General features: G+C 46.1%; 2 protein-coding genes across 2 annotated transcripts in view; one reads left to right on the forward strand and one right to left on the reverse strand.

Moving 5' to 3' along the window:
• Positions 1-15,258, reverse strand: part of LOC142728724 (protein kinase C delta type-like) — a 36,180-nt gene extending 20,922 nt beyond the window's left edge. Inside the window, exon 1 of the mRNA XM_075849109.1 lies at positions 15,039-15,258. The gene's annotated coding sequence lies outside the window, so the exon portion shown is untranslated. The remainder of the gene's footprint in view (positions 1-15,038) is intronic.
• The window catches only part of LOC142728725 (protein kinase C delta type-like), a 154,383-nt gene that overhangs the window by 50,026 nt on the left and 84,626 nt on the right, over positions 1-19,731 (forward strand). The window lies entirely within an intron of this gene.

The following is a 19,731-nucleotide window of genomic DNA, read 5'->3' on the forward strand; positions in this document are numbered from 1 at the left end:
TGGTCTGGTGTCTGCATTTATTTAGGGATCTAGTCTGGGGTCTGTATTTAGGGGTCTGGTCTAAGGACTGCATATATTTAGGGGTGTGGTCTGGGGTCTGTATTTATTTAGCTGTCTGGTTTGGGGTCTGCATTTATTTAGGGGTCTAGTCTGGGGTCTATATTTATTTAGGGGTCTGGTCTGGGGTCTGTATTCATTTAGGGGTCTAGTCTTGGGTCTGTATTTATTTAGGAGTCTGGTGTCAGTATTTATTTAGGGGTCTGGTCTGTGGTCTGCATTGATCTAGGGGTCTGCTCTGTGGTTTGTATTTATTTAGGGGTCTGGTTTAGGGTCTGTATTCATTTAGGGGTCTAGTCTTGGGTCTGTATTCATTTAGGGGTCTAGTCTGTGGTCTGCATTAATTTAGGAGTCTGCTCTGGGGTCTGTATTTATTTAGGGTTCTGGTTTAGGGTCTGTATTCATTTAGGGGTCTAGTCTGGGGTCTGTATTTATTTAGGTGTCCAGTCTGGGGTCTGTATTTATTTAGGGGTCCAGTCTGGGGTCTGGATTTATTTAGGGTTCTGGTCTGGGGTCTGTAAATATTTAGGGGTCTGGTCTGGAGTCTGTATTTATTTAGGGGTCTGGTCTGTGGTCTGCATTGATTTAGGGGTCTGCTCTGGGGTCTGTATTTATTTAGGGGTCTAGTTTGGGGTCTGTAATTATTTTGGGGTCTGGTCTGTGGTCTGCATTGAATTAGGGATCTGGTCTGGGGTCTGTATTTATTTAGGCGTCTGGTCTGGGGTCTGTATTCATTTAGGGGTCTAGTCTTGGGTCTGTATTTATTTAGGAGTCTGGTCTGGGGTCTGTATTTATTTAGGGGTCTGGTCTGTGGTCTGCATTGATTTAGGGGTCTGCTCTGGGGTCTGTATTTATTTAGGGGTCTGGTTTGGGGTCTGTAATTATTTTGGGGTCTGGTCTGTGGTCTGTATTGAATTAGGGGTCTGGTCTGGGGTCTGTATTCATTTAGGGGTCTAGTCTTGGGTCTGTATTTATTTAGGAGTATGGTCTGGGGTCTGTATTTATTTAGGGGTCTAGTCTTGGGTCTGTATTTATTTAGGGGTCTGGTCTGGGGAGTGCTTTTTTATTTAGGGGTCCGGTCTGCGGTCTGCATTTATTTAGGAGTCTGGTCTGGGGTCTGTATTTATTTAGGGGTCTAGTCTTGGGTCTGTATTTATTTAGGGGTCTGGTCTGTGGTCTGTATTAATTAAGGGGTCTGGTCTAGGGTCTGCATTTATTTAGGGGTCTGGTCTGGGGTCTGTATTTAGTTAGGGGTCTGGTCTGTGGTCTGTGTTTATTTAGGGGTCTAGTCTTGGATCTGTATTTATTTAGGGGTCTGGTCTGGGATCTGTATTTATTTAGGGGTCCGTTCTTGGTCTGTATTTTTTTAGGGGTCCGGTCTGGGGTCTGCATTTATTTAGGAGTCTGGTCTGGGGTCTGCATTTATTTAGGGGTCTAGTCTGGGGTCTGTATTTATTTAGGGGTTCAGTCTGGGGTCTGTATTTATTTAGGGGTCCGGTCTGGGGTCTGAATTTATTTAGGCGTCTGGTCTGGGGTCTGTAATTATTTTGGGGTCTGGTCTGTGGTCTGCATTGATTTAGGAGTCTGGTCTGGGGTCTGTATTTTTTTTAGGGGTCAGGTCTCGGGTCTTTATTCATTTAGGAGTCTGGTCTGGGGTCTGCATTTATTTAGGGGTCTGGTCTGGGGTCTGTATTTATTTAGGGGTCTGGTCTTGGGTCTGCATTGATCTAGGGGTTTGCTCTGGGGTCTATTTATTTAGGGGTCTGGTTTGGGGTCTGTAATTATTTTGGTGTCTGGTCTGTTGTCTGCATTGATTTAGGGGTCTGGTCTGGGGTTTGTATTCATTTAGGGGTCTAGTCTTGGGTCTGTATTTATTTAGGAGTCTGGTCTGCGGTCTGTATTTATTTAGGGGTCCGATCTGGGGTCTGCATTTATTTAGGAGTCTGGTCTAGGGTCAGAATTTATTTAGGGGTCTGGTCTGTTTTCTGCTTTGATTTAGGGGTCTGCTCTGTGGTCTGTATTTATTTAGGGGTCTGGTTTGGGGTCTGTATTCATTTAGGGGTCTAGTCTTGGGTCTGCATTAATTTATGAGTCTGCTCTGGGGTCTGTATTTATTTAGGGGTCTGGTTTGGGGTCTGTATTCATTTAGGGGTCTAGTCTGGGGTCTGTATTTATTTAGGGGTCTGGTCTGGGGTCTTTATTTATTTAGGTGTCCGGTCTGGGGTCTGGATTTATTTAGGGGTCCGGTCTGGGGTCTGGATTTATTTAGGGGTCTGGTCTGTGGTCTATATTTATTTAGGGGTCTGTGGTCTGCATTGATTTAGGGGTCTGGTCTGGGGTCTGTAATTATTTAGTGGTCTGGTCTGTGGTCTGCATTGATTTAGGGGTCTGGTCTGGGGGTCTGTATTTATTTAGGGGTCTGGTCTGGGGTCTGTATTTATTTAGGGGTCCAGTCTGGGGTCTGCATTTATTTAGGGGTCTAGTCTGGGGTCTGTATTTTTTTAGGGGTCCACTCTGTGGTCTGTATTTTATTAGGGGTCCGGTTTGGAGTCTTTATTCATTTAGGGGTCTGGTCTGGGGTCTGTAATTATTTAGTGGTTTGGTCTGTGGTCTGCATTGTTTTAGGGGTCTGTAATTATTTAGGGGTCTGGTCTGTGGTCTGTATTTATTTAGGGGTCTGGTCTGGGGTCTGTATTTATTTAGGGGTCTGGTCTGGGGTCTGTATTCATTTAGGGGTCTAGTCTAGGGTCTGTATTTATTTAGGGGTCTAGTCTGGGGTCTGTATTTATTTAGGGGTCTGGTCTGGGTCTGTATTTATTTAGGGGACTGGTCTGTGGTCTCCATTGATTTAGGAGTCTAGTCTGGGGTCTGTATTTATTTAGGGGTCCGGTCTGAGGTCTGCATTTATTTAGGGGTCCAGTCTGGGGTCTGTTTTTATTTAGGGGTCTGATCTGGAGGTCTGTATTTATTTAGTGGTCTGGTCTGTGGTCTGTATTTATTTAGGGAACTGGTCTGGGGTCTGTATTTATTTAGGGGTCTGGTCTGGGGTCTGTATTTATTTAGGGGTGTAGTCTTGGGTCTATATTTATTTAGGGGTCCGTTCTGGAGGACTAATCAGTCTCTAGAACAATATTTAAGGTGTTTTATCTCTGACTGTCAATATGATTGGGTCTCCTTCATTTCCCTCGCCAAATTTTCCCTTAATAACCGGGTCAGTAACTCATCAGGGGTCTCCACATTTTTCTGTAATTTTGGGTTTAATCCACGGTTCTCCTCTGTTTCACCTGGTGGTTCCAACAATCCCGAGGTAGATCTCGTTCATCGGGAACTGTCCACAGTCTGGGTCCAGGTTCAGAAGAAACTAGAGGCGTCCCAGAGCATACAAAAGCAAAGCACCACACACTTTTCAAAAAAGTGCCAAAGGCAGCGTAAACCGACCAAAAGCTTTCCCGCAAATTGCGACTTTTGGGACTTTTCTATGCCAGATAAGCAGCTTAGCAAGGTTAATAAATTCTCCTCTAAGGCTACAGACAGTAATACAATATCTTAATGCAAGGATGTGTACACTCTGTGTCTGACTGAGGTACCTTGGACCCACCAAAGGAAATAATTCTTGGGGGTCTACACTTCCACTATATAGAAATAATGTGAACACTCTTAATTGTGTACTAAAAACGTGTGTAGTAAAACAAAGACCAATATTCCCACCATATAGTGACAGATATCAGTCCTACACAGGCATTCTGCAGACCATATACACTACCGTTCAAAAGTTTAGGGTCACTTAGAAATTTCCTTATTTTTGAAAGAAAAGCACAGTTTTTTTTCAATGAAGATAACATTAAATTAATCAGAAATACACTCTATCCATTGTTAATGTGGTAAATGACTATTCTAGCTGCAAACGTCTGGTTTTTAATGCAATATCTACATAGGTGTATAGAGGCCAATTTCCAGCAACCATCACTCCAGTGTTCTAATGGTACATTGTGTTTGCTAACTGTGTTAGAAGGCTAATGGATGATTACAAAACACTTGAAAACCCTTGTGCAATTATGTTAGCACCTGTAAAGGATGTGCCAGGCACAGCGGGGTTAACGCCCATAGGTAATCAGTCGGCACCTGAGTCTATGTCTCTGAGACTGACTCCAGCTTCCACCACTCAGGCTGGCAGGCTTAGGAGTGGGAGAGCCTATCGCAGCCTGGCCAGACTCCGCTAGCTCCCGCCCTCTGTCTATTTATACCTGCCTTTCCTGTTCCTCCTTTGCTTGTGATTCTTCTCGTGTGGTTTCCTGGCCCAGCTACAGCTCCTGACTATTTGATCCTGCTCCATACTGACCCTGGCTTACTAACTACTCTCCTGCTCTGCGTTTGGTACCTCGTACACTCCTGGTTTGACTCGGCTCGTTCACCTCTCTTGTTGCTCACGGTGTTGCCGTGGGCAACTGCCCCATTTCCCTTAGCTTTGTGTACCCTTGTCTGTTTGTCTCGTGCACTTACTGAGCGTAGGGACCGCCGCCCAGTTGTACCCCGTCGCCTAGGGCGGGTCGTTGCAAGTAGGCAGGGACAGAGTGGCAGGTAGATTAGGGCTCACTTGTCCGTTTCCCTACCCCTATCATTACAGCACCGCTGTAAACATTTTTGCTGTTTAGAGGAGCCATACAACTGACCTTCCTTTGAGCTAGTTGAGAATCTGGAGCATTACATTTGTGGGTTCGATTAAACTCTCCAAATGGCTAGAAAAATAGAGCTTTCATGTGAAACTCGACAGTCTATTCTTGTTCTTAGAAATGAAGGCTATTCCATGCGAGAAATTGCCAAGAAACTGCAGATTTGCTACAACGGTGTGTACTACTCCCTTCAGAGGACAGCACAAACAGGCTCTAACCAGAGTAGAAAGGGAAGTGGGAGGCCCCGCTGCACAACTGAGCAACAAGACAAGTACATTAGAGTCTCTAGTTTGAGAAATAGACGCCTAACAGGTCCTCAACTGGCAGCTTCATTAAATAGTACCCACAAAACGCCAGTGTCAACGTCTACAGTGAAGAGGCGACTCCAGGATGCTGGCCTTCAGGGCAGAGTGGCAAAGAAAAAGCCATATCTGAGACTGGCTAATAAAAGGAAAAGATTAATATGGGCAAAAGCTCAGACATTGGACAGAGGAAGATTGGAAAAAAGTGTTATGGACAGACGAATCGAAGTTTGAGGTGTTTGGATCACACAGAAGAACATTTGTGAGACGCAGAAAACTGAAAAGATGCTGGAAGAGTGCCTGACGCCATCTGTCAAGCATGGTGGAGGTAATGTGATGGTCTGGGGTTGCTTTGGTGCTGGTAAAGTGGGACATTTGTACAAGGTAAAAGGGATTTTGAATAAGGAAGGCTATCACTCCATTTTGCAACACCATGCCATACCCTGTGGACAGCGCTTGATTGGAGCCAATTTCATCCTACAACAGGACAATGACCAAAAGCACACCTCCAAATGATGCAAGAACTATTTAGGGAAGAAGCCGGCAGCTGGTATTCTATCTGTAATGGAGTGGCCAGCGCAGTCACCAGATCTCAGCATTATACTAGGATGCACAATTCTATATTAAAATATTATCATATTAGTCATGTGTCCTAGTATACCCACATCCAGCGATGGGTGGGATGGGTGAAACATAAAATAGTTTTCCATGAGTTTTGGACTGCGATGTGCTGCTGATCTCTCCTTTTGGGGGTAATATACAGGGAATATGGGGGTTACAGTGGAGGAAATAAGTATTTGATCCCTTGCTGATTTTGTAAGTTTGCCCACTGTCAAAGTCATGAACAGTCTAGAATTTTTAGGCTAGGTTAATTTTACCAGTGAGAGATAGATTATATTAAAAAAAAAAAAAGAAAATCACATTGTCAAAATTATATATATTTATTTGCATTGTGCACAGAGAAATAAGTATTTGATCCCCTACCAAACATTAAGAGTTCAGCCTCCTCCAGACCAGTTACACGCTCCAAATCAACTTGGTGCCTGCATTAAAGACAGCTGTCTTAAATGGTCACCTGTATAAAAGTTTCCTGTCCACAGACTCAATTAATCAGTCTGACTCTAACCTCTACAACATGGGCAAGACCAAAGAGCTTTCTAAGGATGTCAGGGACAAGATCATAGACCTGCACAAGGCTGGAATGGGCTACAAAACCATAAGTAAGACGCTGGGTGAGAAGGAGACAACTGTTGGTGCAATAGTAAGAAAATGGAAGACATACAAAATGACTGTCAATCGACATCGATCTGGGGCTCCATGCAAAATCTCACCTCGTGGGGTATCCTTTATCCTGAGGAAGGTGAGAGCTCAGCCGAAAACTACATGGGGGGAACTTGTTAATCATCTCAAGGCAGCTGGGACCACAGTCACCAAGAAAACCATTGGTAACACATTACGCCGTAATGGATCAAAATCCTGCAGTGCCCGCAAGGTCCCCTTGCTCAAGAAGGCACATGTACAGGCCCATCTGAAGTTTGCAAATGAACATCTGGATGATTCTGAGAGTGATTGGGAGAAGGTGCAGTGGTCAGATGAGACAAAAATTGAGCTCTATGGCATTAACTCAACTCGCCGTTTTTGGAGGAAGAGAAATGCTGCCTATGACCCAAAGAACACCGTCCCTACTGTCAAGCATGGAGGTGGAAACATTATGTTTTGGGGGTGTTTCTCTGCTAAGGGCACAGGACTACTTCACCGCATCAATGGGAGAATGGATGGAGCCATGTACCGTCAAATCCTGAGTGACAACCTCCTTCCCTCCACCAGGACATTAAAAATGGCTCGTGGCTGGGTCTTCCAGCACGACAATTACACGAAACATACAGCCAAGGCAACAAAGGAGTGGCTCAAAAAGAAGCACATTAAGGTCATGGAGTGGCCAAGTCAGTCTCCAGACCTTAATCCCATCGAAAACTTATGGAGGGAGCTGAAGATACGAGTTGCCAAGCGACAGCCTCGAAATCTTAATGATTTACAGATGATCTGCAAAGAGGAGTGGGCCAAAATTCCATCTAACGTGTGCAAACCTCATCATCAACTACTAAAAACGTCTGACTGCTGTGCTTGCCAACAAGGGTTTTGCCACCAAGTATTAAGTCTTGTTTGCCAAAGGGATCAAATACTTATTTCTCTGTGCACAATGCAAATAAATATATATAATTTTGACAATGTGAATTATTTTTATTTTTTTTATATAATCTATCTCTCACTGGTAAAATTAACCTAGCCTAAAAATTCTAGACTGTTCATGTCTTTGACAGTGGGCAAACTTACAAAATCAGCAAGGGATCAAATACTTATTTCCTTCACTGTATATAAGGGACTCTCATCATCCCTGTATATACCAGCCATCATCCCCATATATAACCACCATTATCCGTGTATGTACCAGCCCACCTTTATCTCGGTATAAAATCTCCATCACCCCTGTATATACCATTAGGGCGGGCACTGTCAGCTTGCTGTGGCGTGCGGGCATTGTGGCTAAACAAGAAGTAAATGGGGTGGGCATTGAGGACACCGTGGACCAATAGGATGCCTGAAACGCCGGTATATGGGAAAAGTCCAGCAGAATCTGAAAATATGCCTCCTGATTGCTTAAAGGCTATGTACACCTTTGCACTGTTTTTTTTAAATTGCCTTGTATGTATTGTACAAAATAAATCACATTTCTAATTGGTCTACCATTTGTCTTCTGTACCTGCAGAGTATTTCAGTTTATGGCCAGCTGCTGTATTCAGTTATCTCTCTAAGGCCCTGTTCACACCTGCGTTGGGGCCGTGATTTTACAAGAGACAATAGTGCAGATGTGAACGAGGCCTTATCCGTCAGTCATCACCCTAATGGCAAACTGAGCAGCTCCTCTTTTGCAGGCTCATGAACAAGCATTTACTGTGGAATCTGCGCATGTGCATGGTCCTAATTACTGCATACCTCCTAACCGTCCCGGATACAGCGGGACAGTCCAGGATTCCGGGCGGTGTTACAATGTCCCAAGCGGCCGGTGGTATGTCTTGGTGTCAACTGTATTTGCGTCCTAAGGATGCAGATCCAGTTGAATCCGATGCTAATGTAAGGGATCGTCAGCTCCCTGCTTCTGTATTAGTACCACTCGCCGAGGAATTCCCGGGCACAGCACTACTTTAAGTGCGGAGCCCCTTATCTCACTATTCATATATGTACATTGACGTCGGGGACTACTCCTGGAGCGGAATCCACTGCCTTTGCATTGCTGATGGTCTGGCCGGGGATTCCGCTCCTAGGCGGAACCCCTGATGTCACTGTCCATATATGTACAGTTACATCAAGGGCTCCTCCTGGAGTGCAATCCCTGGCCACAGCGTGGCCGACGCTCTGGACAGGGATTCTGCTCCTATAGGGAATGCCTTACGTCACTGTCCATGTTATGGACAGTGACGGCAGGGGCTCCTCCTGGAGTGGAATCACTGGGGGGGGCACCATCTACATGGGCACTGTGTGTGACACTATCTATATGGGCACTGGCGCTTTATATGTGTGCACTGGTACTAGAGGTAGCTAAGGGGGCATTAAACTGTATGGGGGCAGCTATTTGTCATAATTTCTAGCAACGCATTCCCTTTAATACTGGCGTTTCATACACCAGTCCTATTAAACAGTTTGCTGGAGTAAGATGCAACACATTTATTAACAGGCGAATGACTCTTAATAAATGTGTCGCATCTTTTAGTTGCAGTGAGGCCTGTCATCAGTACTTTCTACGTGCTGCGGCCTGCTGTACATTTAAAGTACATTTTTTAAATGTATTTTATTGTCTGATTGGGGGGGGCATACAGTCTGATTGGGGGGGGAGGTATGGGTCTGGCATGGACCTTTGCCTTGTTATGCCCCCCAGAGATAAATCTGGGCCGCATTATACATATAGATTTCTGCTATAATTGACATCAGTTACTGGCGTAAATTATAGTAAAATTGTTGGCCATTTCTGCTATGCCCCGCTCATTTTTTGCCCCCAAAAATGACGACATTTGCGCATTTTGTGAATTTTCTACGCTAGTAAACTGTTGTAGAAAGGTTAATATATTCCCCCAAAGGCTACAGACCGTAATACAATATCTTAATGTAAGGATGTGTACACTTAATTGTGCAGCAACGCTTGTTGTCTCCATTCTATGTCAGTGTGGGAAGTAGATGTCCGGCCTTATGATTTTGTGATATGTGATAGACCCAGAATCCCAATCACCAAACCAAAGAATGCAAAATAAAGACACAAAACATTATAATTGGGTGTTAAATGGTCAAAACTTTTATTATATTATATGACCAAACCCAAAATGGCAAACCTCCGACTCACGAAGAGTCACCCTCCAGCACGCAGGAAAGGAAAAACCCCCTGTGGGGGAAACCTCTAGGGAAACCATGGCTGGAGGATTGCCCTTCCTCTGGGCTTAGAAGGTGCCAAAATATCATTTGTAACAGAATTTGTAAGTTTTCTCAGATTTTCAAGGAAAGACAATACAATGAACGAACGACATAAAACACATAAATCGGCTGATCTGGTTGGCTAGGCGGATGTCTCTCTACCTGGGCACCCATTAAAATGAATGGGCGATCCACGGATGAGACGGGCCCTCCAGATGCCTCCTTGTAGCACCTGTCTCCGCTCTGGCTAATAGAGGGGGATCTCCTGCTGGAAACCCCCCTCTATTACAGACAACCCGTATGAAGAGGATGGCATCACTGTGATGAAGAAGTGGTCTGGGGTGAAGGGTTTCCCTGCTAGAACCTCCAAATTACATCAGGTCGGTATTGGTGGGGAAGTCAAGCTCAAGGTCCTCAGTCCCATCCAATATGGCGCTGAATGTGGCAGTAAAACCTTCTAATATGGAATCTTCTTTATGTCATAAACATTTGTATTTATGACATCAGCACCTTCATCATCATTACTACAGGAGTTTATTACCACTGCACAACTCATACATTGTGACGTCACCCACAGTGGTCTGAAGTGTTAACCCTTTAATGACTGGCAGTGTACTTACCACAGAGGCCATAAAGCTGAATAGAACATATCAGCGGCCATAAAGGAAAAGGGATAATGCAGGGAGCATCTCCGCACAAGAACTATCCATGACAAAGGGTTGTCCAGGATGAGATAACTTGTCTGCTTTCTCCAAAAACCAGCACCACACCTGTCCATAGGTTGTGTGTGGTACTACAGCTCATTACCATTCACTTCAATGGAGCAAACCTGCAATACCAGATACAACCTACAACCTGTGGATAGGTGTGGTGCTGTATTTGGAAGAAAGCAGCCATATTTTTCTAATCCTGCACAGCCCCTGTTAGAAATAGTTCTAAAAAAGTGGGGGGAGAAGGAGAAGAAGGGGAGAGGGAAAGAAGAAATTAAAAAAAGGTAAAAAGAGGAACTCTGAGGTAAAATAAATCAAACTAGACTGAAAGGAGTCTGCTGGAGGTGCCAGATGGAAAGACAGATTGCTGCCATGGGGACCAGATTAGTAGCAAATCAGAGCAGGAGAATAGTCAGTCAAGCCAGGGTCAATAAGTAACAGCGGTCAATAAGGTAAATAGCAAGAATCGCAGAGCCAGAAAACCAGACAATCACAGGCAAGGAACATGCTGCAAGTGAGGGCAAAAATAGACCAAGGGCGGGAGCTAGAACCGTCAGGCCAGGCTGTGATAGGTTCTCCCTCTCCTCAGCCTGCCAGCCTGAGTGGTAACAGATCGCGTCACTCTAGCAGACCTTGGAGCTGATGAAGGCTGATTAACCATTGGCGTCGACATAGAGCCTGTGTCTGGCAAACCCTTTACAGTACCTCCCCTTTTATGAGGGGCCACTGGACCCTTTCTACGTGGGCCTGGCTTGTTGGGGAACCGAAGATGGAACTTCCTGAGCAATATACCGGCGTGAACATCCCGGGCGGGTACCCAAGTCCTCTCCTCAGGCCCGTATCCTCTTCAATGGACCAGGTACTGGAGGGAGCCTTGGACCATCCTGCTGTCCACAATCTTGGCTACCTCGAATTCTACCCCATACGGAGTGAAAACAGGGACCGGAGGTTTCCTCGATAAAGCCAAGGACGGGGAGCAGCTTTTCAAGAGGGAGGCATGGAACACGTTGTGTATCTGAATAGACGGGGGTAACTCCAGCCGGAAGGATACAGGGTTGAGGACCTCAATGATTTTGTACGGCCCTATATACCGGGGAGCAAACTTCTTGGACGGAACTTTAAGGCGCAAATTTTTAGAAGACAGCCACACCAGATCCCCGACCACAAACAGAGGGTTAGTTGAACGTCTTTTATCTGCCTGAGTCTTTTGGATGCTCTGGGACGCCTCAAGGTTCTTCTGAACCTGGGCCCAGACTGTGCACAGTTCCCGATGAACGACATCTACCTCGGGATTGTTGGAACCACCAGGTGAAACGGAGGAGAACCGTGGATTAAACACAAAATTACAGAAGAAGGGGGAAACCCCCGACAAGTTACTGACCCGGTTATTAAGGGAAAATTCAGCGAGGGGAATGAAGGAGACCCAATCATCTTGACAGTCTGAGATAAAACACCTTAAAGGAACAGTGTCATCACAAATTATTTTTTTATATGTTAAAGATGTTAGTGCTTTATTAAAAACGTTTATATTCATTTGTGTGTTTTGTGTTTTACTTTTTCTTATTTTTACACTTTTTCTTCCCTATGGGGGCTGCCATTTTTTGTTCCATTTCTGTTCCGACACATACAGACATGGAATACGGCAGCCACAGTCCCATAGGGACTGCGAACGGCTCCCGTCCCATTGACTGCAGTGTACGGCGTCTGTGTGGGAACTGCGCATGCGCCGCTCCCACACAGTCCTATTCGAAATTGGCGCCGTCCGGCGCCATTTTCCTGTGGACCGGAAGTCGCGGCCGGACAGTAATATTACTACTTCCGGTCGCGGCTTCCGGATTTGTGCACTTGCACCAGCGGCAGCAAACGGAGCGGACGGGCCAGAGGGAGCCGCGGCGGCAGGAGCAGGTAAGAGATTTCAATGTATGTTCGTGTTTGTGTGTGTTTACTACTGTATGTAAACCTACTACACTGTGGGTTAGCTCAAAAAATGGCGACACACGGTGTAGGAGGTTACATCGTTCAAACCCCTCGTTTATCCCGGCACTAGCCAGGATAAAGGAGGGAGTGCTGAGAGCTCACTAGAGCGAGGGCTTTTAACCCAATGTTGCAATGCTGCAATTTTGGGAACAGCTCCATCTAGTGACCAAAAATGGGTAGTATTATAAATTAGAAATAATTTATAATATTTCCTGGACTCGTGCAAAAAAATAAAAAAAATTTGAACAATGTTTAATCACCCACACACTAAATGTTTAATTTTTTAAAAAAAAACATGTTTTTCTGGCAACACATTCCCTTTAAGTATTGTTCTAGAGACTGATTAGTCCTCTCAGTTTGGCCACTAGTTTCAGGATGGTAGACCGAGGAAAAGGACAGATCAATCTCCAGCTTCTTAAAGAAATCTCTCCAAAACAATGAAACAAATTGTACCCCTCTGTCAGAAACAATATTGACCGGAACCTCATTGAGACGCAGGATGTGTTTGACAAACAAGGTAGCTAACGTCTTGGCATTGGGTAGTTTCTTGAGAGGCACAAAGTGGCACATCTTACTGAAGCGGTCTACTACAACCCACACCACCGACTTGCCTTGAGATGGAGTCAAATCGGTGATAAAATCCATGGAGATATGGGTCCAAGGTCTCTGGGGAATGGGCAAAGAACGTAGTAAGCCCGCTGGTCGGGACCTGGGAGTCTTGGACTTAGCACAAACCTCACAAGCGGCGACGTAGGCCTTAACGTCTTTAGGCAACCCAGGCCACCAATAGTTTCTGGCAATGAGGTGCTTGGTACCCAGGATGCCTGGATGACCAGATAGTGCGGAGTCATGATTTTCCCTAAGTACCCTTAGCCGGAATTGCAGGGGAACAAACAGCTTGTTCTCAGGAAGTCTCCCGGGAGCTGAACCTTGATCAGCAGCAATTTCAGAGACTAAATCAGAATCAATAGAGGAAATGATTATACCTGGAGGCAAAATACAAGCAGGATCTTCCTCCGAAGGAGGGCTGGCCAAGAAGCTACGCGACAGTGCATCAGCCTTAATATTTTTAGACCCAGCCCTATAGGTAACCAAAAAATGTAATCTGGTAAAAAATAACGCCCATCGAGCTTGTCTCGGGTTTAGCCTCCGGGCCGATTCTAGGAAAACCAGATTCTTGTGGTCGGTAAGGACCGTTACCTGGTGCCTAGCCCCCTCCAGGAAGAGGCGCCACTCTTCAAATGCCCATTTAATGGCTAAGAGTTTGCGGTTGCCAATGTCATAGTTACTCTCAGTGGGCGAAAACTTCCTGGAGAAGTAGGCACAGGGATGGAGATGGGTGAGGGTCCTGGTACCCTGGGACATGACAGCCCCCACTCCCACCTCGGACGCGTCAACCTCCATGATAAATGGCTCCATTTGGTTGGGCTGAACCAACTCCGGGGCCGAGATAAAGCACTTCTTAAGGGCCTCAAAAGCCTGGACAGCCTCAGGAGGCCAGTGGAGGAGATCAGCACCCTTGCGAGATAGGTCCATAAGAGGCTTAGCGATGACCGAGAAGTTAGCAATAAATCTCCTGTAATAATTAGCGAACCCCAAGAAGCACTGTAACGCCTTCAGGGAGGCAGGTTGGACCCATTCCGCCACAGCCTGGACCTTGGCGGGGTCCATGCGGAATTCATGAGGAGTGAGGATTTGACCCAAAAATTGTATCTCCTGCACCCCAAACACACATTTTTCAGTCTTCAGTTTGTTTTCCCGAAGGACCTGGAGCACCTTCCTGACATGCTCAATGTGGGAGGACCAGTCCTTGGAAAACACAAGTATGTCATCAAGGTACACTACAAGAAATACCCCCAGGTAATCTCTTAAAATCTCATTTATGAAATTCTGGAAGACCGCGGGAGCATTACACAACCCAAAGGGCATGACGAGGTATTTGAAATGACCTTCGGGCGTGTTAAACGCAGTCTTCCACTCATCCCCCTCTTTGATGCGGATAAGGTTATACTCCCCCCGTAGATTAAACTTAGAGAACCATTGGGCCCCCTGAACCTGATTAAAGAGATCAGGAATCAAAGGAAGGGGATACTGGTTCCTTACAGTGACCTTATTCAAGTTACGGTAGTCAATGCATGGCCTAAGACCACCATCCTTCTTCCCTACGAAGAAGAAGCCAGCACCTACCGGAGAAGTAGAGGGGCGAATGTAACCCTTGGCCAGGCATTCCTGGATATACTTTCTCATGGCTTCACGTTCGGGACAAGAGAGATTAAATATCCTACCCTTAGGTAGCTTAGCTCCTGGTACCAAATCGATAGCGTAATCGTATTCTCTATGAGGAGGTAACACTTCGGAGGCCTCCTTAGAGAAAACATCAGAGAAGTCCTGAACAAACTCAGGTAGCGTGTTCACCTCCTCAGGGGGAGAAATAGAATTAACAGAAAAACATGACGTCAAACATTCATTACCCCATTTGGTAAGATCCCCAGTATTCCAGTCAAACGTGGGATTATGAAACTACAACCAGGGAAGGCCTAAAACCAAATCAGACGATAATCCCTGCATCAACAGTACAGAGTACTGCTCCAAATGCATGGAGCCAACAAAGAGTTCAAAAACAGGGGTATGCTGTGTAAAATAACCATTAGCAAGTGGAGTGGAGTGGAGTCGATACCCACTACCGGGACAGGTTTAGGCAAATCAATCAATGGCATAGCTAGAAACATAGCAAATTCCACAGACATAATATTATCAGAAGACACTAAAACCACGATGGCACTGCCGGTAGCAGACCTGCCCTCAAAAGAGACCTGAAAGGGAAGCAAGATCTTTTTAGGTTTCATATTTACGGGAAATACCTGTGCGCACAAGTGACCTCCCCGATGGTCACTTAGGCGCGGAAGTTCTTCCGGCTGCTTATTCTTACGCCTAGGGCAGTTGTTCACTTGATGCTTGTCATCCCTACAGTAGAAGCAGAGACCATTCTTCCTGCGGAGCTCTCTACGTTGTTGGGGAGACACGGAGGCCCCGAGTTGCATTGGTTCATCCGAGTTTTCCGTGGAAGAACGAAGCAACAGAACCTCAGGAGCCATCATGGGGGAGGCTGAGGAGAAAGCACAAAAACGTTCAAGTCGTCGTTCCCTGAGACGTCGGTCAAGACGTACCGCTAAAGCCATAACCTGATCTAGGGAGTCAGAAGAGGGATAGCTAACTAACAGGTCTTTCAGGGCGTTCGACAGACCCAATCTAAACTAGCACCTCAAGGCAGGGTCATTCCACCGAGAAGCTACACACCACTTTCTAAAGTCAGAACAGTACTCCTCAACGGGTGTCTTACCCTGACGTAAGGTCACCAGCTGACTCTCGGCAAAAGCAGTCTTGTCAGTCTTGTCATATATGAGCCCGAGAGCAGAAAAAAAAAGATCAACAGAGGAAAGTTCAGGGGCGTCAGGAGCCAAGGAGAAGGCCCATTCTTGGGGCCCGTCCTGGAGCCGGGACATAATTATACCCACTCGCTGGCTCTCAGTACCTGAGGAGTGGGGCCTTAGATGGAAATAGAGCCTACAACTCTCCCGAAAGGAGAAAAAAGTGAGGTGGGGCACTACCAGGGTAGCATCATGCTGGTTGCACCTCTGAGCCAGGGCTTGGATCTGTAGGGAGAGGCCCTGCATTTGCTGAGCCAGGGTCTCAAGGGGATCCATAGTTGTGTCAGGGACCAGTTTAGAAAAGGTATATGGGCCTGTGATTATGTAATGACTGGGTAGGGAGACAGACAGGTGAGCCCTAATCTACCTGCCACTCAGTCCCTGCCTACTTCCACGGCCCGTCCTAGGCGACGGTGTACAACTGGGCGACGGTCCCTATGCTCAATATGTGCACAACAGACAAACAGACAAGGGTACACAGAAGCTAAGGGAAATGGGGCAGTTTCCCATGGCAACACCAAGAGCAACATGCGTAGTGAACGAGCCGAGTCAAACCAGGAGTGTACGGGGTACCAAACGCAGAGCATGAGTGTAGTCAGTAAAGCCAGGGTCAAAATGAAGCAAGGTCAATAATAATAGCAGGAGCAGCAGAGCCAGGAAACAGGAAAGAATCACAGGGAAAGACAAGCAGGAAATGAAGGTATAAATAGACCGAGGGCGGGAGCTAGAACCGTCTGGCCAGGCTGTGATAGGTTCTCCCACTTCTGAGCCTACCAGAGTGGTAGCAAATCGAGTCACTCTATGAGACCTAGGAGCAGGTGCAGACTGATTAACCACGGGCGTCGACACAGAAGCTGTGTCTGGCAGATCCTTTACACCACGTTCCTGTGACCCAATGTGCCACGTCACAGCGTATTCAAATCATGGAAGCGTCCGGTCTACATGACTACCGACCGTCATGGTGTGCAAACCTTAGATCAAAATTTCGACATATAACTAACTAACTCTAAACCTCATAAGGTAATTTTCTTTAGCTATTATACCAGGATGAAGGCGGAGGAGTAGGCTAAGAGAACGGAAAGTGGACGAGGCGGGAGTTGGGCCAGAGTGAATATGACGCTTGACTGGGGTCTGGGGAGGGGAAGGGGAGAGAGACAGGTGGGAAGGTGGGGCAGAGGGGCAACATAAAAAAAAATAATTAAACTGAAACTTCTGCTTTAAAACAGTCACTCACCAAGTTGCAGAGCCGGCCGCTGCTTCTGGCCCCTGCATGGGTCCCATTCCTTTCTACAAACCAATTACCTCTGATCATAACCTTGATGAGCGGCGGCTGCCCACTTTATTTTACTTTTGTGGCCAGGCCCCTGACAGTAGTACCAGCGGTACTACCCTGATGGCAGGCCTGTTTGCAGAGGTACTAGCCAACTACGTCACAGATAACCCAAGTTTCAAGACCATGCAAAGTTATGGATTTTTGGCATCCCATGGAATATGGGAACAATAGGGAATTCTATCAGTAAGTATTCTGCCTGTTTCTTGGCTAATACTCCTAATCCAATTCCTTCTTCTAGCAGATTTTTTAAAGATTCTTTACATGCAGTGCTTGGTTTCGCCACAAGTTTGCGATATGTCGATTCATTGTCTAAAATGGTATGAACGTGTCTGAGATATAAACAGGAATCTAGAACAAATCCTGCTCCGTAAGATTTGGAGGACACAGTTATACGCTGGATATATGGTGAGCACCTCTGTGTTTTCACCTTTAGCCCTTATGTGTATATAATGAACCTTTTAGCATGTACATCTTTACCCGCTAAGGTGGAAGGGTTGGTTCCAATGCCTAGTTATGGTGGTGTCTGAGGAAATAAAGGTCCTTTTAGACGTCCCGATACTGACCATGAAAACCAGCGCCAATCGACGATACAGCGTGTCACAAGGAGCAATCATTGGTAATGTATGGGGGCCAACAATCGTTACTACATCAGACCCCGCACTGATCTGCCAGTCCAGCTGCCTCCGGGCTCTGGACAACACTGCCGGAAGCAAATGGCTCCGATCACTGCATAGCGGCCGTTCGGCAGAACTGCAGCTTGGCCTCTATTCTTTGACAGGAGCCATCTGCTTCCGGCAGTGTTGTCCGGTGCCCGGAGGCAGCTGGAGTGACGAATCGGTGCGGGGTCCAGGTGTCGAACACGCACCGATCATATACTGATGACCTATCCAGTGGATAGGTCATCAGTTGTCAGAACGTGGAAAACCCCTTTAAAGGGAAGGCGTCACGGAATTTTTTTTTTTTATATAATATTGCTTTTAGTATGTCATTAAAATAAATTGTATTTATTTGTGTTTTTGTGTTGTACTTTTTTCTTTCTTTTACTTCTCTATGGGGGCTGCCATTTTTTTTTTCATCTCTGTATCTGTCCATTAACGACGCATACAGAGATGGAATACGGCACATACATCCCCATAGAGAATGAGAACGGGAGCCGTTCCATTCACTATAGCGTACACCGTCTGTGTGGGAACGGCGCATGCGCCGCTCCCACACAGACCAGAAGGAAGGTCTTTGGTAGAGCGACATCCGGCACCATTTTCATGTGGACCGGAAACCACGGCCGTACAGTAAGATGATGACTTCCCGTCGCGGCTTCTGGCCATATGTTGAAGGCAGCGCAGACGCAAGGACTAGGAGCGGCAGGGCGGAGGCGGCAGGAGTAGGTAAGTTATGTTTGTGTATGTGATGTGTGTGTATGTTAATGTTATACTGTCTAATGATCACTGTATCTAATCCTCCTACACTGTGCATTCGCTCAGAAAATGGCGGCACACAGTGTAGGAGGTGTGAACATTCAACCACCTCCTTTCTCCTGGCACTAGCCAGGATAAAGGAGGGGGGATTCTGGGAGGACACTAGCGCGAGTGTGTCTACTACAAATTTGCAGCATAAGTGTAATGACGGGGGTAGGGAAACGGACAAGTGAGCCCTAATCTACCCGCCACTCTGTCCCTGCCTACTTGCAACGACCCGCCCTAGGCGACGGGGTACAACTGGACGGCGGTCCCTACGCTCAGTAAGTGCACGAGACAAACAGACAAGGGTACACAAAGCTAAGGGAAAAGGGGCAGTTGCCCACGGCAACACCGTGAGCAACAAGAGTGGTGAACGAGCCGAGTCAAACCAGGAGAGAACGAGGTACCAAACGCAGAGCAGGAGAGTAGTCAGTAAGCCAGGGTCAGTATAGAACAGGATCAAATAGCAGAATCTGTAGCTGGGCCAGGAAACCACACGAGAAGAAATCACAAGCAAAGGAGGAACAGGAAAGGCAGGTATAAATAGACAGAGGGCGGGAGCTAGCTGAGTCTGGCCAGGCTGCGATAGGCTCTCCCACTCCTAAGCCTGCCATCCTGAGTGGTGGAAGATGGAGTCAGTCTCAGAGACATAGACTCAGGTGCAGACTGATTACCTATGGGCGTATACACAGAAGTTGTGCCTGGCAGATCCTTTACAATAAGGCAATGAGGTTGCTTTACCACATGCCAATGCTGCAATTTTGGGAATTGCTCCCTCTAGTGACCAGCACATGGAAATGTTATAAATTTGAATCTAATTTATAATATTTCCTGACTTGTGAAAAAATTAAAAAAATTAAAACAATGTGTAATCATTTATATATTAACTGTTTAACTGAAAAAAAATTTATAATTTATAGCGACACATTCCCTTTAATACTGGCGTTTCATACACCAGTCCTATTAAACAGTTTGCTGGAGTAAGATGCAACACATTTATTAACAGGCGAACGACTCTTAATAAATGTGTCGCATCTTTTAGCTGCAACGCGGCCTGTCATCAGTACTTTCTACGTGCTGCGGCCTGCTGTAAGAGCCTGAGGGAATCCGGGAGGGAGAAACGGAGTGGTGAGGTAAGTACATTTTTAAAATGTATTTTATTGTCTGATTGGGGGGGGCATACAGTCTTATTGGGGGTATGGGTATGGGTCTGTTGACATTTGCGCATTTTGTGAATTTTCTACGCTAGTAAAGTGTTGTAGAAAGGTTAATATATTCCCCCAAAGGCTACAGACTGTAATACAATATCTTAATGTAATCGATGTGTGCAGCAACG

Source organism: Rhinoderma darwinii, unplaced genomic scaffold (assembly GCF_050947455.1).
Source record: "Rhinoderma darwinii isolate aRhiDar2 unplaced genomic scaffold, aRhiDar2.hap1 Scaffold_687, whole genome shotgun sequence".
Classification (NCBI taxonomy): Eukaryota; Metazoa; Chordata; class Amphibia; order Anura; family Rhinodermatidae; genus Rhinoderma; species Rhinoderma darwinii.